This window comes from Oncorhynchus nerka, linkage group LG20 (genome assembly GCF_034236695.1).
Source record: "Oncorhynchus nerka isolate Pitt River linkage group LG20, Oner_Uvic_2.0, whole genome shotgun sequence".
Lineage (NCBI taxonomy): Eukaryota > Metazoa > Chordata > Actinopteri > Salmoniformes > Salmonidae > Oncorhynchus > Oncorhynchus nerka.
Window position 1 is genome coordinate 35,827,530 of NC_088415.1, and position 21,415 is coordinate 35,848,944.

Sequence of the window (21,415 nt, forward strand, 5' to 3'; positions counted from 1 at the left end):
GTAGGAATAAACCACCTGATTATTAATATTCATTAGATGTTCTTCTTGAAGGTTTGGGGATTTGATAAATGTGTTATAACAATAACATTTTCAAACACCTAGCACTTCAGGTTAGGCAAACATTTCATGTATAAAGAATCCTGAATACACCTGACCTGTGGTTTATTTTTTGTATTTACTTTTCCATCCTGGTCATACCTCTAAGCCATGTCAAAATATGTACAATTGCAGGGAATTAGCTTTATAACAGTAACATTTTCCATCTAGGGCAATGAAATTCACACAGCAAATCTCACTCAATAACTTGTACGAACTCGGACCCAGGCACAGAGAAACACAGCAGGCAGGCCTGATCCTCCCTGCCCATCAGAACAGGTATGTGACAATAACTTGTACGAACTCGGACCCAGGCACAGAGAAACACAGCAGGCAGAGGTGAGGGTACAGAACATTTACTGAAGTATTCACAGAAAACAAAAACAAAGCAAGTGCACATGAGTACAACACAAAACAAGACAAGAGGCCTGAGCAACCGGCCCAGTTCAATAGAGGAACCTAAATAGTCCTAAACTAGGTGAACCCAGTAATCCTAATCAGGCTCACCAGGACACTAGAAACATATGGATGCCCTCCTGTGGTACCCTCAGGGGTACATTTCAAACAATATAACCACGCACCAGACTTGTAGTTTTCCATATTGTTTCTAAAATTAGCAAATTAAAGCAATTTCCTCATATTTGTTTCAGTTTTAATAAGGACATCATGATGAAAATATAGCCTAGATAGGCTCTCTTATTACAAATACACATCAAAGCCTACAGCACAACACAATGGTCTGAAAGGAAATCTAGGCCTACTTCACAACCCAGTACTATCAACAATGTATTGGAAATAATGTCAGGAGAAAGGCCTCACTACACTGGCACGGTATCACCAGACGAGTTTAGTGATTAGCTATAAGATTTTCATATCATAGCCCCCACGACAGAGATGTGAACATTGCATAATGTGTGGGATCATTGGGCTCATATTTGGTTCTGTCTCCTTGCCATGTAATTGTCCTTGGATAAATCCACTGCACTTATAACAATAAATGTTCTCTTTTATAAATATATTTAAATATTTCAATTAACAATTTTGTCCTTAGGCATCTTGTACAACTTAATGTTATTTGTTGTTTGCATTGACCAACTTGTTTGTTATGGTGAGTGAGACGGAGTATAACAGCTGCCGACGTACATAAACATTTCAAGAAATATGTTTTTTTTGCAAAATATCCAACCTTGAAGCTGTGGTTCTTTGGCAGTGACCTTGGTCAGAACAGAATGGACTGAGGCTCTCCCTATAGGGATGCTGAGGCTGGCTGCAGCTTGCTGTAATGCCAATAATGGCTATCTGGAATGGAGGCATTAACAAATATTGCCCAAATAAGCGCCAATACTGGTAACTCAGCCAGCTAAAAACATATGTATGTTTGGGGGGATGGATGGCACAGGGGAATGCATGCACTGTTTTGTAGCGGAGGCAAACGCTGATGAGGCATGATGGGCCAGTCTCTCACAGATACTGACATCTTGCCCTGTGTGCTTGAACTGAATTCCACCTATCCTTTTTTGCCATTTTACTGTCTCCCATCCTGGCCATGTCTTTCCACCTGACCATCTCCATCCCTGCCTGAATGATTAGGGTAGGATACAGTTCTGATTCACTACTAGAGGAAATGAGCCTGTTGTTTAGCAGAGAGTTGACTGACAGTCGCATTGCTGTAGGTGGAGCCTGACAGTATTCGGGCAGTCCTCTGGGGAGTGGTCCCTGTGTGGCAGTGTGCTCCATCCTCGGCAGAGTGCAAACATGCCCTGTGGCTCTCTGGCTGTCCGTTTGAGACACTCATGTCTTGATGTTTCTCTGGGATGTGGATCCAAATGGGTCTTTCTGTTCAGGCCGGGGGCTGCCCCTGCAGATCCTATTGCGGAACGTGGATGTGTCTCGACAAAGACACTTGCGGAAGTTTGGTTTGCAAAGCAGGTAGACCATAGGATTGTAGATGGTGGACGATTTGGCAAAGATGGCCGCCAGGGCGAATGCAGTAGGAGGCACTAGGGTGGCGTCACCAAATGCCGCCCACATGGCCACTATGGCGTAAGGGCTCCATGCACCCAGGAAGCCGATGCATACTGCTACTGACAACTGTTGAAAAACACACACAATATATAAACAGCCATAAATATTCAATATCACTTGACTTAGTCTGCTTTATAACTTTGGCACAGACCCTGCAAACTATACAAGTCTAACCACACACAAAAGTACATAATCCCTGAGCTGTTGTTGTTGTGAACTGGACTGCTGACACAGGGCTACTCTGACCTTGACGATGAGGGCGTGTGCGTTGGTGGTCTTGGTCTGGGGTGACACATGCTGCTGGACGGCCTGGTGAGAGCCGCGCACCGTCAGCAGGATGAAGGTGTAGGAGAGGAAGATGACGGTGCAGGGCAGAGCGTAGCAGAAGAGGAACAGGCAGACAATGTAGGACAGGGCAGACAGCTCATAGTTGGGTACGTTCCAGTCAATGCAGCAGGCAGTGCCATAAGGCTCTGCTCTGTAGTGTCCCCAATGTGCCAGGGGACCGATGGCGAACACAGAGGCATAACACCACACTGCCACCACCAGGAAGCAGGCATGGGATGAGGAGAATTTATTGCCTGGGAATGGAAAATGGGACAAAGGGGAAAAGGAATGAGGAGAAATTAGCATTTTGACACAAGATAAAATAGTGCTTTATTCATCTCGAAAGGGCACATTAGATTGTATCAGTTTTAACATACTACTTCACCATCTCAGAGATTAACATACAACAAAAAATTAAGGTTAGATTATATGCCAATGTCATCTAACTCACCATAGTTAGAGAAGCAGACTTTGAGGCAGCAGATGCAAGAGAGAGCTGTGAGGTTGGTCAGACTGCACAGACCAAACAGAACCCCACACATAGCGTAAAACTGACAGGTGATCTCATCGAACAGCCACCTACACAGTGGGGAGAGATAAGAGAGTTAGACAAAAGTTTTCACTGAGATATTTAGTCATTATCATTGCAGCATAGAATAAAAATGCTTTCTCGATAATGTCCTAGGGTTTTTTTGTTCCATGAACAAGAAGAGAGAAAGAATATCAAATACTTGTGAGCGAATGCTGAGGGAATGGCCAGAGGGAATAAAGACAGGGTCATCCCGAGGTCGCTGATGGACAGGTTTATGATGAAGAACTCGGCCGGCTTCAAGGACAAGCGCTTACGATACGCAACAAGCAGCAAGATGCCATTCCCCAGGAGAGACAGAACACCTATAAGAGAACGAGAATGAAATATGAAAATAAAAAAAGAGAAGGATAACTACAGTGCATTCTGAAAGTATTCAGACCCCTTGACTTTTTCCTCATTTTTCTTTTACATCACAGCGTTATTCTAAAATATATATATATATTTTTTAAATATACTCAATCTACACACCCCATAATGACAAAGCAAAAACAGTATTTTTTTAAACATTTTTGCAAATGTATAAAATAAAAAAACTAACCTGTAGGTAACACGTTCATCTGTACAAACAATAGTACGCAAGTATAAACACCATGAGACCACGCAGCCGTCATACCGCTCAGGAAGAAGACGTGTTCTGTCTCCTAGAGATGAACGTACTTTGGTGCAAAAAGTGCAAATCAATCCCAGAGCAACGGCAAAGGACCTTGTGAAGATGCTGGAGGAAACAGGTACAAAAGTATCTATATCCACAGTAAAACAAGTCCTATATCAACAGAACCAGAAAGGCCGCTCAGCAAGGAAGAAGCCACTGCTCCAAAACCGTCATAAAAAAAGCCACACTACGAATTGCAACTGCACATGGGGACAAAGACCGTACTTTTTGAAGAAATGTCCTCTGGTCTGATAAAAAATAGAACTGTTTGGCCATAATAACCATTGTTATGTTTGGAGGGAAAAGGGGGAGGTTTGCAAGCCGAATAACACCATCCCAACCGTGAAGCACGGGAGTGACAGCATCATGTTGTGGGAGTGACAGCATCATGTTGTGGGGGTGCTTTGCTGCAGGAGGGACTGGTGCACCTCATAAAATCGATGGCATCATGAGGAGGGACAATTATGTGGATATATATAAGCAACATCTCAAGACATCAGTCAGGAAGTTAATGCTTGGTCACAAATGGGTCTTCCAAATTGACAATGACCCCAAGCATACTTCCAATGTTGTGGCAAAATGGCTTAAGGACAACCCAAGTCAAGGTATTGGAGTGGCCATCACAAAGCCCTGACCTCAATCCTATAGAACATTTGTGGGCAGAACTGAAAAAGCGTGTGCGAGCAAGGAGGCCTACAAACCTGACTCAGTTATACCAGCTCTGTCAGAAGGAATGGGCCAAAATTCACCCAACTCATTGTGGGAAGCTTGTGGAAGGCTACCTGAAACGTTTGACCCAAGTTAAACAATTTAAAGGAAATGCCACCAAATACTAATTGAGTGTATGTAAACTTCTGACCCACTGGGAATGTGATGAAATAAATCAAAGCTGAAATAAATAAATCTCTCTACTATTATGACATTTCACATTCTTAAAAAAAAGTGGTGTTCCTAACTGACCTAAAACAGGCAATGTTTACTGGGATTATATATCAGGAATGGTGAAAAACTGAGTTTAAATGTATTTGGCTAAGGTGTATGTAAACTTCCAACTTCAACTGTAAGTAAATCATGTATTTGTGTTTTTTATTTTAAAACATTTGCAAACATTTCTAAAAATGGGGGGGGGGGGGGTAACGTAACAAAATGTGGAAAGGGGGAAGGGGTCTGAATACTTTCAGATTGCAGTGTAAATAAAGACCTAAACATAGAGGAAGAATTAGGAATATGTCAAATCAGGGTATATATCCAGCCATAAAATCATACAGTACTCTTAAGAATGGATGAGGGTAAATGCCTTGACGCTTCTATTTGATCTGCATGTGGCTGGGACTGGCTCCGCTTGGAATCATGTAAGGACTGGATCAACAATGAGTAAATATGACCCATTGACATGGAATAGGAACTCACAAAATATGCTGTAGAAAGTGCCCATGAGCAAGTCAAGCTCCTTTGAGATTGTGGAGACAAACAGGGTTGTGTCTGAAGCATTTCCCATCTGGAGAGGACAGAGGAGTGTAACGGTTAGTTACAGAAAACACTAGTGCAGTTAATTGTATTAATTATGTAATTACGTCATGCTTGCTAGCGTTAATTACAGACACAAGTTCTCTCTGAATCATCTAGTTGAATAATCAGTGAATGAGTGACAAAGGACAAATCAGAGGGGAAACAAACAGGAAATGGAAGTGAGAAAGTAGCATAGCAACAAAGGCTTCCCTAAACTATTTGTTGTTGTTGTTAGCTCTACAGTTGTCTACTTTTGATAAACAAAAAAATTGAAAATATATGAATTGGAAATACATAGATTTTAAAAGAATGAATTGGCCTAACATATTTTTTCAAAAGGGCCCTACTTTCTGGCTAATCTGATTTAACTGCTCCGGAGAGACAAATAGAAGTCAAATCACACCGTTGAAAACCATGCACCATAAATGTATTTACAATAAATATATTTACAGAGACACAAATTGGGCCAAGATGTGGGACTGTGGTTATGCAGAGAGCTGTGTTGAGCAATGAATCAAGACACTGCCTGTACTTCTGCCAAGAGTTTGAATGTGTGCTCTTCACCCAGCAGCTGCTGGTTTGTGTGTGGCGTATATTGGAGTAGATGTGTTAAGGAGGCTGCATTATTATGTTATATGCTGCAGTTTCTGCAGAGTGGATGGCATATACTATAGGAGGTGGGTTGTTAGATAAAGACCAAGATTCTGTGATAAAGGCATGCATTTGAAGCGGTAGAAAGGCACAACAGAGGGAAATATAGTTGGAGAGATTGAACGTTTCACAGCAGATACGGTGGCACCTAAAAATGAATGCCCAAAAAGTCTAAGTATCTCACTGAACCCAAATATCCCATAGAGAGAAGATTATTCATGAGAGAGACAGAGAGGGAGATGGAGATAAATGGGAGCTTAAAGTTGCTCCAGAGAGCGTTGAGCAGATGGTAAATCTGAATTTTTTTCTACCTCACACACACTACGCACACACTGATGTTATATGATACACAGAGGTTATTGGACATGTCTGTTACGGTTGATGTGAGGGATGTTGGAGAAGCCTGCAGTCCCTCTGCTAATAAAGCCTGACTAGCTACAGTATTATATCAGAGACACACGTTCCATGTTATGAGTCATGCAGAGGAGCTGGACAGAGCCACTTCAGAGACCTGAGCGGTCCACATGGAAATGCTTCCTGCTGAGGAATTGAGTTTGTATTATGCAGACAGAGAAAAGCTAAATAAAAAATCAAATTAAAGCCAGGAAATAAGAAAAGCACAAAGGGTCTTGAACACCACTCGTGTTCTGAATGGGCCGCCCGCCCCTTCCTCCAGAGGCTCTAATCTCCCTAGACATTCATGGCCCTCAAGCATCCCTCCTTATGTAGGCTACGAAGTTAGCTTATTTTTCCATATTTAGTAACCAAATGAATAAGGATTGATTGCCTATCTATAAACAAATTATTAACAGTTTATAAGCTACTTATAAACCCTTTATAAGTTATACCCTAATGTAAAGCGTTAACAATGTGTTGGCATGATGATGAGGGTGTAAGTGTGAGACAAGCCAAGTGTGTCACATCTTATGTGCAGACAGATTTTCCCTAAACGAGAAGACAGCAATGCATTGCACATTACAGTATGGTTTTATATGCAACCCAACACAGTCATCAAACTAAATCTGCTACCTCATTTGACGTGCCCAGGGAATTTAGTTAAAGATAAACATTTAGGTCAACATTCATTCAGTCATACAGAGAGTCCTCGAACCTGTAGCCATGCTCCAATAAGTATTTCAATACCTTACACAGCAAGACATACAGTATCAGTCAAAAGCTTGGACACACCTACTATTTCAAGGGTTTTTCTTTATTTTTACTATTTTCTACATTGTAGAAAGTAGTGAAGACATCAAAACTATGAAATAACACAAATGTTTTTTGTTCTTAAAATGTTCCAGATTGACTGATGTCTTAAACAACACAACTGAAATAAATTCCACAAATTAACTTTTAACAAGGCACACCTGTTAATTGAAATGCATTCCAGGTGACTACCCCATGAAGCTGGTTGTGAGAATGCCAAGAGTGTGCAAAGCTGTCATCAAGTCAAAGGGTGGCTACTTTGAAGAACCTCAAACATAAAATATATTTTGATTTGTTTAACACGTCACTATTATTGTACAATGTAGGAAATAGTAAAAAATAAAGAAAAACCACTAAATGAGTAGGTGTGTCCAAACGTTTGACTGGTAGTGTAGTTCTACCACCACAACTCTAGGAAATATTCATCATTTATTACAACATCGGTGCCGTAGAAGCAAGGCTATATAACATAATGATGCTCAGTAATTGAGTCTGGTTGGAAGCGCTCCACAGAACTCATTATTCCTTGCATTTCCCCTTGACCTGAATATCAATTTCCAATAGAGTGACTTGTCATTATGTTTCACATGGTTACATAACAGCCCTCTCCGATATATTCAGGTACATGTAGGCAACAATGTTACGTGTTACTTGACAGATGTTATCAAATGGGTTGGTTGTCTGAATTGACTGATCATGTCATGACAACACACAGAACTTCGTATGGTTAATGTACCTCAGTCATATTTCAGATGGGTACTTGAGCCAGGTGTAGCCTGTCAACTATGTGTCTGTCTATCCCTGTTCTCTCCTCTCTGCACAGACCATACAAACGCTCCACACCGCGTGGCCGCGGCCACCCTAATCTGGTGGTCCCAGCGCGCACGACCCACGTGGAGTTCCAGGTCTCCGGTAGCCTCTGGAACTGCCGATCTGCGGCCAACAAGGCAGAGTTCATCTCAGCCTATGTCTCCCTCCAGTCCCTCGACTTCTTGGCACTGACGGAAACATGGATCACCACAGACAACACTGCTACTCCTACTGCTCTCTCTTCGTCTGCCCACGTGTTCTCGCACACCCCGAGAGCTTCTGGTCAGCGGGGTGGTGGCACCGGGATCCTCATCTCTCCCAAGTGGTCATTCTCTCTTTCTCCCTTACCCATCTGTCTATCGCCTCCTTTGAATTCCATGCTGTCACAGTTACCAGCCCTTTCAAGCTTAACATCCTTATCATTTATCGCCCTCCAGGTTCCTCGGAGAGTTCATCAATGAGCTTGATGCCTTGATAAGCTCCTTTCCTGAGGACGGCTCACCTCTCACAGTTCTGGGCGACTTTAACCTCCCCACGCCTACCTTTGACTCATTCCTCTCTGCCTCCTTCTTTCCACTCCTCTCCTCTTTTGACCTCACCCTCTCACCTTCCCCCTACTCACAAGGCAGGAAATACGCTCGACCTCATCTTTACTAGATGCTGTTCTTCCACTAACCTCGTTGTAACTCCCCTCCAAGTCTCCGACCACTACCTTGTATCCTTTTCCCTCTCGCTCTCATCCAACACTTCCCACACTGCCCCTACTCGGATGGTATCGCGCCGTCCCAACCTTCGCTCTCTCTCCCCGCTACTCTCTCCTCTTCCATCCTATCATCTCTTCCCTCTGCTCAAACCTTCTCCAACCTATCTCCTGATTCTGCCTCCTCAACCCTCCTCTCCTCCCTTTCTGCATCCTTTGACTCTCTATGTCCCCTATCCTCCAGGCCGGCTCGGTCCTCCCCTCCCGCTCCGTGGCTCGACGACTCATTGCGAGCTCACAGAACAGGGCTCCGGGCAGCCGGCGGAAATGGAGGAAAACTCGCCTCCCTGCGGACCTGACATCTTTTCACTCCCTCCTCTCTACATTTTCCTCTTCTCTCTCTGCTGCTAAAGCCACTTTCTACCACTCTAAATTCCAAGCATCTGCCTCTAACCCTAGGAAGCTCTTTGCAACCTTCTCCTCCCTCCTGAATCCTCCTCCCCCCCCCCCTCCCTCTCTGCAGATGACTTCGTCAACCATTTTGAAAAGAAGGTCGACGACATCCGATCCTCGTTTGCTAAGTCAAACGACACCCTGGTTCTGCTCACACTGCCCTACCCTGTGCTCTGACCTCTTTCTCCCCTCTCTCTCCAGATGAAATCTCGCGTCTTGTGACGGCCGGCCGCCCAACAACCTGCCCGCTTGACCCTATCCCCTCCTCTCTTCTCCAGACCATTTCCGGAGACCTTCTCCCTTACCTCACCTCGCTCATCAACTCATCCCTGACCGCTGGCCACGTCCCCTCCGTCTTCAAGAGAGCGAGAGTTGCACCCCTTCTGAAAAAACCTACACTCGATCCCTCCGATGTCAACAACTACAGACCAGTATCCCTTCTTTCTTTTCTCTCCAAAACTCTTGAACGTGCCGTCCTTGGCCAGCTCTCCCGCTATCTCCTCAGAATGACCTTCTTGATCCAAATCAGTCAGGTTTCAAGACTAGTCATTCAACTGAGACTGCTCTTCTCTATCACGGAGCGCTCCGCACTGCTAAAGCTAACTCTCTCTCCTCTGCTCTCATCCTTCTAGACCTATCGGCTGCCTTCGATACTGTGAACCATCAGATCCTCCTCTCCACCCTCTCCGAGTTGGGCATCTCCGGCGCGGCCCACGCCGTCCTACCTGACAGGTCGCTCCTACCAGGTGGCGTGGCGAGAATCCGTCTCCACACCACGTGCTCTCACCACTGGTGTCCCCCAGGGCTCTGTTCTAGGCCCTCTCCTATTCTCGCTATACACCAAGTCACTTGGCTCTGTCATAACCTCACATGGTCTCTCCTATCATTGCTATGCAGACGACACACAATTAATCTTCTCCTTTCCCCCTTCTGATGACCAGGTGGCGAATCGCATCTCTGCATGTCTGGCAGACATATCCGTGTGGATGACGGATCACCACCTCAAGCTGAACCTCGGCAAGACGGAGCTGCTCTTCCTCCCGGGAAGGACTGCCCGTTCCATGATCTCGCCATCACGGTTGACAACTCCATTGTGTCCTCCTCCCAGAGCGCTAAGAACCTTGGCGTGATCCTGGACAACACCCTGTCGTTCTCACTAACATCAAGGCGGTGGCCCGTTCCTGTAGGTTCATGCTCTACAACATCCCAGAGTACGACCCTGCCTCACACAGGCGCAGGTCCTAATCCAGGCACTTGTCATCTCCCGTCTGGATTACTGCCTCGCTGTTGGCTGGGCTCCCTGCCTGTGCCATTAAACCCCTACAACTCATCCAGAACGCCGCAGCCCGTCTGGTGTTCAACCTTCCCAAGTTCTCTCACGTCACCCCGCTCCTCCGCTCCCTCCACTGGCTTCCAGTTGAAGCTCGCATCCGCTACAAGACCATGGTGCTTGCCTACGGAGCTGTGAGGGGAACGGCACCTCAGTACCTCCAGGCTCTGATCAGGCCCTACACCCAAACAAGGGCACTGCGTTCATCCACCTCTGGCCTGCTCGCCTCCCTACCACTGAGGAAGTACAGTTCCCGCTCAGCCCAGTCAAAACTGTTCGCTGCTCTGGCCCCCCAATGGTGGAACAAACTCCCTCACGACGCCAGGACAGCGGAGTCAATCACCACCTTCCGGAGACACCTGAAACCCCACCTCTTTAAGGAATACCTAGGATAGGATAAAGTAATCCCTCTCACCCCCCCTCCCCCTTAAAAGATTTAGATGCACTACTGTTCCACTGGATGTCATAAGGTGAATGCACCAATTTGTAAGTCACTCTGGATAAGAGCGTCTGCTAAATGACAAACTCCCTCACGACGCCAGGACAGCGGAGTCAATCACCACCTTCCGGAGACACCTGAAACCCCACCTCTTTAAGGAATACCTAGGATAGGATAAAGTAATCCCTCTCATCCCCCTAAAAGATTTAGATGCACTACTGTTCCACTGGATGTCATAAGGTGAATGCACCAATTTGTAAGTCGCAGAGATGCGATTCGCCACCTGGTCATCAGAAGGGGGAAAGGAGAAGATTAATTGTGTGTCGTCTGCATTCTTTATTTAAACCGCACAAGGAACAGTGAGTTCACATCGTTGACCTACTTAACATACACCGTGTTAAATAGCAGGAAGTTAGCTGTCCCGCCCACAGAAAAAAGAGACTTGAGGGTGTTCCTTTCTTCTTCTTTCAAAGAAATAGACAGCCCGGCTTCGCTACTCAAACAGACACCAATAAGAACTATGTTATGATACTACTTCAAAAAGAACCTGACATTAATATTTCAGATTTTGTTTTTTGATTTCATGCAAACCAAACCCCTTGGTACTTTTTTAACATGTTGAATGTAAATTGGAAAGCTTCGTTACAGACCAATGTGTGTCATCACTTTCAAACAAACCATCTTTTCCACTGACAGCGCTACAGTGGATGTCCTTGTTCTACTCGCTGTGTTTTTCCAAGAAATAGGCATGCTCACTAGTAACAGTGTATGAGTACCAGAACACCCTCAGCTGTGTGTGTGTGTGTGTGTGTGTGTGTGTGTGTGTGTGTGTGTGTGTGTGTGTGTGTGTGTGTGTGTGTGTGTGTGTGTGTGTGTGAGAGAGAGAGTACGTGTGTGTGTGCGTGTGTGTGCATGTGTGAGTACAGCTCATGCGTGATCGTGTGTGTGTGCATCCGTGAATGCTTGTCACCACATTGGAAAGCTGTATTACCACTAGTTGACCGGCTGAACTGCGACGTTGGTCAACTGTGGCTAATCTGTTTTTTGTGGGACCAGCTGAACTGTGCCAAAGATAATGTGTCTTTGAGTTCAGTTGAACAGCTGCTCTGGTCAGTTCTAGTGTACTGGGTGACCTGGATAGTGACAAACACAGGATGTGTCCCAATTGGCACCCTACTCCCTATTTAGTGCAATACTGGGCCCTGGTCAACAGTAGTGTACTATATAGGAAATAGGTTGCCATTTGAGACACTTCCACAGATCCAGTTTAGATGTCCAAACTTAGATGGCCTGCACAAATATCAGAAGTCAATGATTTACAATTGACACTACTGTGTTATTTTTAATACTGTATCTATTCCTTTATGTATCTCCCTTTTTTCCCCAACATAACACTGTATTCAGGCCAAAAAGGGATTTGCTTTGCCACATTTTTTTCAGTATTACTTTAGTGCCTTGTAACAAACATGATGCATGTTTTGGAATATTATTTCACTTTGTTAGTTAGGTTAGTATTGTGGAGTAACTACAATGTTGATCCGTTCACAATTTTCTCCTATCACAGCCATTAAACTCTGTAACTGTTTTAGTCACCACTGGCCTCATGGTGAAATCCCCCAGCGGTTTCCTTCCTCTCCGGCAACTGAGTTAGGAAGGATGCCTGTCTCTTTGTAGCTCAAAGGGATATAAGCTCAAAGGGATATTCAAAGTCTGCATTTTTATTTTATTTTACCCATCTACCAATACAGTAGGTGCCCTTCTTTGTGAGGCATTGGAAAACCTCCCTGGTCTTTGTGGTTGAATCTGTTTTTGAAATTCACTGCTCAACGACGGGACCTTCCTTGCAGATAATTGTATGTGTGGAGTACAGAGATGAGGTAGTCATTCACAAACCATGTTAAACACTTATTGCACACAGTGAGTCTATGCAACGTATTATGTGACTCGTTAAGCATATTTTTACTTCCTGAACTTATTTAGGCTTGCCATAACAAAGTGATTGAATACTTATTGACTCAAGACATTTCAGTTGTTCATTTTTAATTAACATGCAAAGATTTAGAAAAACATTATTCCACTTTGACATGGTATTGTGTGTAAAATTCAGGCTGTAACAGAACTAAATGTGGAATAAGTCCAAGGTTGTGAATATTATCTGAAGGCAAAACACTTCAGTGGTTTGATTTCCAGAGAGACAAAGTTCCAGACACTAAACGCTGTGGTCTGACCATGTCTGTCGGATGCTCTCCTCTTATTGTTTCTCCTCTTATTGTTGGCTGGATGTCAGTCAAATGTTCACACATTCTGTGTTCTCCCTCAGTTACATTTATTTAGTCTGCGACATACTGCAGGACTCCACTTTAACTAGAAATGTCACTCGTACTGTGTGATGGTCTTGACTCGGGAGATAACTGGTGGGATCAGTGTCTGTTGTAGCATGGTGGTGGCCATGTACAGTCTGAATTACATTTAAGGCATTTGCCGTATAAATGAGCATGTGAGCGATGACACGATTATAATTGCAGATCATGCATATGAAGAAAAAAAAAACTTTAAACTGTGTTTCCATCTAGGCTAACTGTTAAGTAAAGAGCTTAACTTCAGGCGGTAATCATATGACACTGTTCGCCTGGATGTCTTTCATTCTGTACATTTTCCCTTGCAGAAGCGTGGATCAAACCAAAGCCAGTTAGATGAGGTATGAAGACACGGCCCATATTGACTGAGGAAGTATTTGTTGACTTGTATTTGCTGTGTATAGCCTATGCCTTGACTTAGCTGGGAATTGGTTTCTGTCCGCATATGAAACATTTAGATGCAGTAAATGTAGTCATGAATCTAAATATGACCTGGAGATCAACCCTTTGGTTGCCAAGGATGCATGTGCCTTGATGTCGCTTTCAAATGAGATAATTGTAAACACATGATCTGCATGGGCTTTGAGACCTAATGCCTTATCTTACCAGTCCTCAAAAACTGCCTCTTCTCATACCACTGAGTCTCTTTCACATTTAGGCTACATCTCACATCTGAATATTCTGCATGGCTTCTCCTCCACGTTAGCATGTGAACTTATTGGTCAATAGTCTTGTCGTCATAAATTGCATGTCAAGAAAAACAGGGGGCTTTGAAGTGCTTTCATCCACAAAAAGCTCCTTAAAATGAAATTCTGAAAAGCTCCTTAAAATGAAATGAGCAGTGAGTTAGATTTTTTTGTTGCATGGATGCAGAAATGCTCGGGTCCGCCCGGCTGTTATCAATTGAATGAGTTAGAGGAATTACTCAAAAATAAAAATAGGGACATGAATGAACCTCGAAGAGACTTACCAATGCATTACATCAGAATTGGATTTGAGGTCCACAAAAACATTACTCAATGCCATACAGAATTGATCTGTGTACTCCCTCCACAAAGTAAATGTGTTTCTACTGTAGGATTCCACAACTTTTCCTTGGTTTCTAACTGGAAGTTGATGACAACTACAATAGTTGCTCTCCTCTTAATGTCCTCTTACAATAGTATTTTATATTTGAGATTCTTCAAAGTAGCCACCCTTTGCCTTGATGACAGCTTTGCACACTCTTAGCATTCTCTTAACCAGCTTCATGAGGAATGCTTTTCCAACAGTCTTGAAGGAGTTCCCACACATGCTGAGCACTTGTTGGCTGCTTTTCCTTCACTGTGCGGTCCAACTAATCCCAAACCATCTCAATTGGGTTGAGGTCAGGAATTGTGAAGGCCAGGTTATCTGATGCAGCATCACTCTCCTTCTTGGTCAAATATCCCTTACACAGCCTGGAGGTGTGTTGGGTCATTGTCCTGTTGAAAACCAAATGATAGTCCCACAAAGCGCAAACCAGATGGGATGGTGTATCACTGCAGAATGCTATGGTAGCCATGCTGATTAAGTGGGCCTTGGATTAAAATCAAATTTTATTGGTCACATACATATGGTTATCAGATGTTAATGCGAGTGTAGCGAAATGCTTGTGCTTCTAGTTCCGACCATGTAGTAATATCTAACAAGTAATCTAACAATTTCAAAACAACTACCTTATACACAGTGGGAACTACACATGCAGAGATCCTCCGTTTACCTTCTCTGCGTCTCACAAAGACATGGCGGTTGGAACAGAAAATCTCATTTGGACTCATCAGACCAAAGGACAGATTTTCACCTGTCTAATGTCCATTGCTCATGTTTCCTGGCCCAAGCAAGTCTCTTCTTATTATTATTGGTGTCCTTCAGTAGTGGTTTCTTTGCAGCAATTCAAGGCCTGATTCACGCAATCTCCTCTGAACAGTTAATGTTGGGCGGCAGGGTAGCCTAGTGGTTAGAGCATTGTTAGAGCATTGGACTATTAACCGGAAGGTTGCAAGTTCAAACCCCCGAGCTGACAAGGTACAAATCTGTCGTTCTGCCCCTGATCAGGCAGTTAACCCACTGTTCCTAGGGTGTCATTGAAAATAAGAATCTGTTCTTAACTGACTTGCCTAGTTAAATAAAGGTAAATAATACAAAAAAAAAACATGAAGCACATTGTTCTTTCCATGACAGGCTGGCCAGGTGAAAGCTGTAATCCCTTATTGATGTCACTTGTTAAATCCATTTCAATCAGTGAACGGGAGGAGAGGTTAAATAAGGATTTTTAAGCCTTGAGACAATTGAGACATGGATTGTGTTTGTGCCATTCAGAGGACGAATGTTGTGTGTATCAAGATATGGACACCCAAAGGACATCCAGCCAAATTGACACAACTGTGGGAAGCATGAGTCAACACGAGCCAGCATCCCGTGGACTCGGTCTAACAACAGCTCCATGGTCTTGACACCAGATTCTGTTCTGACACACCAGAGTCCATGGGCCAACACAATTGATTCTGTTCTGACAAAAGGGGGTCCAACTCACACATATTCCTAATGTTTTGCATCTAAACACACACACTCCACACCAGACTCGGTCTCACACACACACACACACACCAGACTCGGTCACACACACACACAGACACACACTCGGTCTAACACACCAGACTCGGTCTAACACACACCAGACTTGGTCTAACACACCAGACACACACAGACACACACACAGACACACACCAGACACACACCAGACACACACAGACTCGGTCTCACACATACACCAGACTCGGTCTGTGACACCAGACTCGGTCTCCTCCTCTCCCTGTCATACAGACTCGGTCTTTTCTCACATCCAGGTGCATCTAAACATTTCCATACATACTCGGTCTAACACACACCAGACTCCATCTCCATCTGTCAATAAACACAAACCAGACTCGGTTCACACACCAGACTCGGTCTCACCCCAGGCCTATAAATACACACCAGACAAGTCTAAAATGATTGTGTCTAAAAACAACCACCAGTCAAACAACTTTCTCACACACCAGTGAAATAAATAGACTTGGTCTAACACACCAGACTCGGTCTCACACACCAGACTCGGTCTAACACACCAGACTCGGTCTCACACACCAGACTCGGTCTAACACACCAGACTCGGTCTCACACACCAGACTCGGTCTAACACACCAGACTCGGTCTAACACACCAGACACCAGACTCGGTCTAACACACCAGACTCGGTCTAACACACCAGACTCGGTCTAACACACCAGACTCGGTCTAACACACCAGACTCGGTCTCACACACCAGACTCGGTCTCACACACCAGACACACACCAGACTCGGTCTAACACACCAGACTCGGTCTCTAACACACCAGACGGTCTCACACACCAGGTCTAACACACCAGGTCTCACACACCAGACTCGGTCTAACACACCAGACTAACACACCAGACTCGGTCTAACACACCAGACTCGGTCTAACACACCAGACTCGGTCTAACACACCAGGTCTAACACACCAGACGGTCTAACACACCAGACTCGGTCTAACACACCAGGTCTAACACACCAGACTCGGTCTAACACACCAGACTCGGTCTAACACACCAGGTCTAACACACCAGACTCGGTCTAACACACCAGACTCGGTCTAACACACCAGACTCGGTCTAACACACCAGACTCGGTCTAACACACCAGACTCGGTCTAACACACCAGACTCGGTCTCTCAACACACCAGACTCGGTCTAACACACCAGACTCGGTCTCACACACCAGACTCGGTCTCACACACCAGACTCGGTCTCACACCAGACTCGGTCTCACACACCAGACTCGGTCTAACACACCAGACGGTCTAACACACCAGACTCGGTCTAACACACCAGACTCGGTCTAACACACCAGACTCAGTCTAACACACCAGACTCGGTCTAACACACCAGACTCGGTCTCGGTCTAACACACCAGACCAGGTCTAACACACCAGTCTAACACACCAGACTCGGTCTAACACACCAGACTAACACACCAGACAGTCTAACACACCAGGTCTAACACACCAGACTCGGTCTCAGACTCGGTCACACCAGACTCGGTCTAACACACCAGACTCGGTCTAACACACCAGACTCGGTCTCACACACCAGACTCGGTCTCTAACACACCAGACTCGGGTCTAACACACCAGACTCGGTCTAACACACCAGACTCGGTCTAACACACCAGACTCGGTCTCACACACCAGACTCGGTCTAACACACCAGACTCGGTCACACACCAGACTCGGTCTCACACACCAGACTCGGTCTCACACACCAGACTCGGTCTCACACACCAGACTCGGTCTCACACACCAGACTCGGTCTAACACACCAGACTCGGTCTAACACACCAGACTCGGTCTAACACACCAGACTCGGTCTCACACACCAGACTCGGTCTCACACACCAGACTCGGTCTCACACACCAGTCTCACACACCAGACTCGGTCTAACACACCAGACTCGGTCTAACACACCAGACTCGGTCTAACACACCAGACTCGGTCTCACACACCAGACTCGGTCTAACACACCAGACTCGGTCTCACACACCAGACTCACACCGGTCTCACACACACCAGACTAACACACCGGTCTCACACACCAGACTCGGTCTAACACACCAGACTCGGTCTCACACACCAGACTCGGTCTAACACACCAGACTCGGTCTAACACACCAGACTCGGTCTCACACACCAGACTCGGTCTCACACACCAGACTCGGTCTCACACACCAGACTCGGTCTAACACACCAGACTCGGTCTAACACACCAGACTCGGTCTAACACACCAGACTCGGTCTCACACACCAGACTCGGTCTAACACACCAGACTCGGTCTAACACACCAGACTCGGTCTAACACACCAGACTCGGTCTAACACACCAGACTCGGTCTAACACACCAGACTCGGTCTAACACACCAGACTCGGTCTAACACACCAGACTCGGTCTAACACACCAGACTCGGTCTAACACACCAGACTCGGTCTCACACACCAGACTCGGTAACACACCTCGGTCTAACACACCAGACTCGGTCTCACACCAGACTCGGTCTAACACACCAGACTCGGTCTCACACACAGACTCGGTCTCACACACCAGACTCGGTCTCACACACCAGACTCGGTCTAACACACCAGACTCGGTCTAACACACCAGACTCGGTCTAACACACCAGACTCGGTCTCACACACCAGACTCGGTCTCACACACCAGACTCGGTCTAACACACCAGACTCGGTCTAACACACCAGACTCGGTCTAACACACCAGACTCGGTCTCAACACACCAGACACAGACAGACTCGGTCTAACACACCAGACTCGGTCTCACACACCAGACTCGGTCTAACACACCAGACTCGGTCTCTAACACACCAGACTCGGTCTAACACACCAGGTCTCACACACCAGACTAACACACCAGACTCGGTCTAACACACCAGACTCGGTCTCACACACCAGACTCGGTCTAACACACCAGACTCGGTCTCACACACCAGGTCTCACACACCAGACTCGGTCTAACACACCAGACTCGGTCTCACACACCAGACTCGGTCTAACACACCAGACTCGGTCTAACACACCAGACTCGGTCTAACACACCAGACTCGGTCTCACACACCAGACGGTCCACCAGACTCGGTCTAACACACCAGACTCGGTCTAACACACCAGACTCGGTCTAACACACCAGACGGTCTAACACACCAGACTCGGTCTAACACACCAGACTCGGTCTAACACACCAGACTCGGTCTCACACACCAGACTCGGTCTCACACACCAGACTCGGTCTAACACACCAGACTCGGTCTCACACACCAGACTCGGTCTCACACACCAGACTCGGTCTCACACACCAGACTCGGTCTCACACACCAGACTCGGTCTAACACACCAGACTCGGTCTCACACACCAGACTCGGTCTAACACACCAGTCTCATTTAGGACCCCTTTCTGGAGTCTCTTTGCATCGGTCTCCAATGTCTAACACACCACTCGGTCTTCGGTCTCTGTCTAACACACCAGACTCGTCTAACACACCAGTTTATACCAAAGGCCCCTGTGTAGGTTAGACTCCATGGTACTGAATGAGCTTTAGAGACGAGCAGACATCAAGGGTAACTCAATACCAAGATCTACCGTGTCGTTCACTTCCCTGACCTCATCTCTGCCTTAATTTGATGCAGTTCTTGGAAAATGGTCAATAAAGCCTTGAGTTTATCTTCCATCATTATAGCTTTGGAAACCAGGGATTTGCCAGAGTGCCAAATCACATCATAGACTTTTATAAGCTGTTGCGGGAAGATGCAATACATTATTTGTGATCTGAACAAAAGTCCAGCTTGACACATGAGGAGAAGGGGTGACATTGTTGCCTTCATCTAATCAGTAGAGACCCACAATGCAGAACATTTCAATCTAAAACAGTCACTTAAATCTACTCCAGATAGCGCTTCAACCTTGTTAGATAGCCTCCATGTACAGTACATATACACATACAACACTGCTGTCACACTTTTGAATGCTGCTTTTTCAGCCATTTCCCTGACAACAACATCACATCAGGTGATGTGTCAAATACACTTAAACAGTAACAAACTAACCAATATAACATCTTTGAGAGAACACAAGTGCGGGAGACAGACATACAGAAATGCAAAAGACAGAGACATGCAGCATAACAAATTACATTCTCTCTACGACATGTGTGGTTCCCCTATATCAAATGTCATGCCTGTACACTATCCCTACACTAAAATAGTCCAATAAAATAACATCAGCTAAAACCTGTAAGGTCATGTAGCTGCGTCAACAACAGTGATCCCCATGAACCAGCCCTGTAATCCTCTAATCCCCAACACTGAACTGAAAGCAAACAGACAGAATCCTCCATGCAGCCATTTCCACAGCCTCCCTTAATTTAAAGCCCCACACCATGCAGCCCCATACCATGTCTGCCCATGGTACCTACCTTCCAGGGAGGAGATGTGTGTCCTCAGATAAACTCATGAAGGCCAGGTGGAAAGCCAGGATTGCATTAACAGACACACTCATTCATTCATACATACATACAGACAGTACATTTGCCTGCACACATTTCCTTGGAGACGCAGTGGGTCATTGTAGTGCAGCCAGGAAGAAAAGGCCAGGGTGATGCTAATGTAACCAGAGAACGAGAGAGAGAGAGAAATCAGCATAACACTGACTGGGAGGCGCTGAGTGTCACTGACGAATCAAAGTACCACCGTTCCCCTACCCCTCTCTCTCCCTCCACTATACAACTCTCTCACTCTGTTCCTCCCGTCTCTCTCTCATTATTTTACTGACTGTCTCTCTCTCTCTCCCCCTCTTTCTCTTTTCTGTCTCTGCCCCTCTTCTTCCCCCGCTCTCACCCTCTCTCTTTCTCGCTCTCTCTCTCTCTTTGTCCCCTCCCTATCTGTTTACCACTCGGTCTCTCTGTGTGAGAGCATACTTTCTCTGTTTATCTCTCACACACAGCCTTTCTTGTTTTTAAGCACCACAAAATGCCACCATCAGACAAACTATAACATTCCGCAATCAGTAAATACTTATTTTAAATGCGTGCTTGACATTAACAGAAATGAATTAACAATATTGAAAAAAGTGATATACCATTGTTTGTTACTTGACCATACAAAATTGACAAACACTAATATCTCATGTCAGTGCCTCAAAACTGAAACATAACTGAACACAGGACAACGAACTAGTCACTGAACAGATACATACAGATACATAACAGAAGCTACTTCTGCTTGATATCAATCAATAGTATCACCATGCAACAAAACATTATGAAAAGCCTTTCTATTCTAACGTTATTCTTTCATTAATAAGACAGTCACAGGACCAGGATGGAGGTGGTCATGGCTGGCCTGTCCCCATCAGCGTCGCCCCTCTCTGCTGCTCGTCTCATGTAATCAAGTCTCGATTTGCTGAGTGACTCGCCAGACTCATAGAAACACAAAGCAAACCTCAAAACCATTTGCTGTGTGCGTATGTGTCTCTTACATTGTATGCCAGAGGACAGACACTTCATAAACTGAGAATATAGATGAGACCAGCTGCAAGCTGAGCCTGACAAAACTGTCTGTCCAGAAATCCATGTATCAGATATACAGTGCCTTCAGAAAGTATTCAGATCCCTTGACTTTTTC

General features: G+C 45.3%; 1 pseudogene; it reads right to left on the reverse strand.

Annotated features, from left to right (window-relative positions):
* Nucleotides 1-1,238: 1,238 nt before the first annotated feature.
* LOC115101664 (opsin-5-like) lies at nt 1,239-20,488 on the reverse strand (annotated as a pseudogene).
* Between the last annotated feature and the right edge of the window lie 927 nt (nt 20,489-21,415).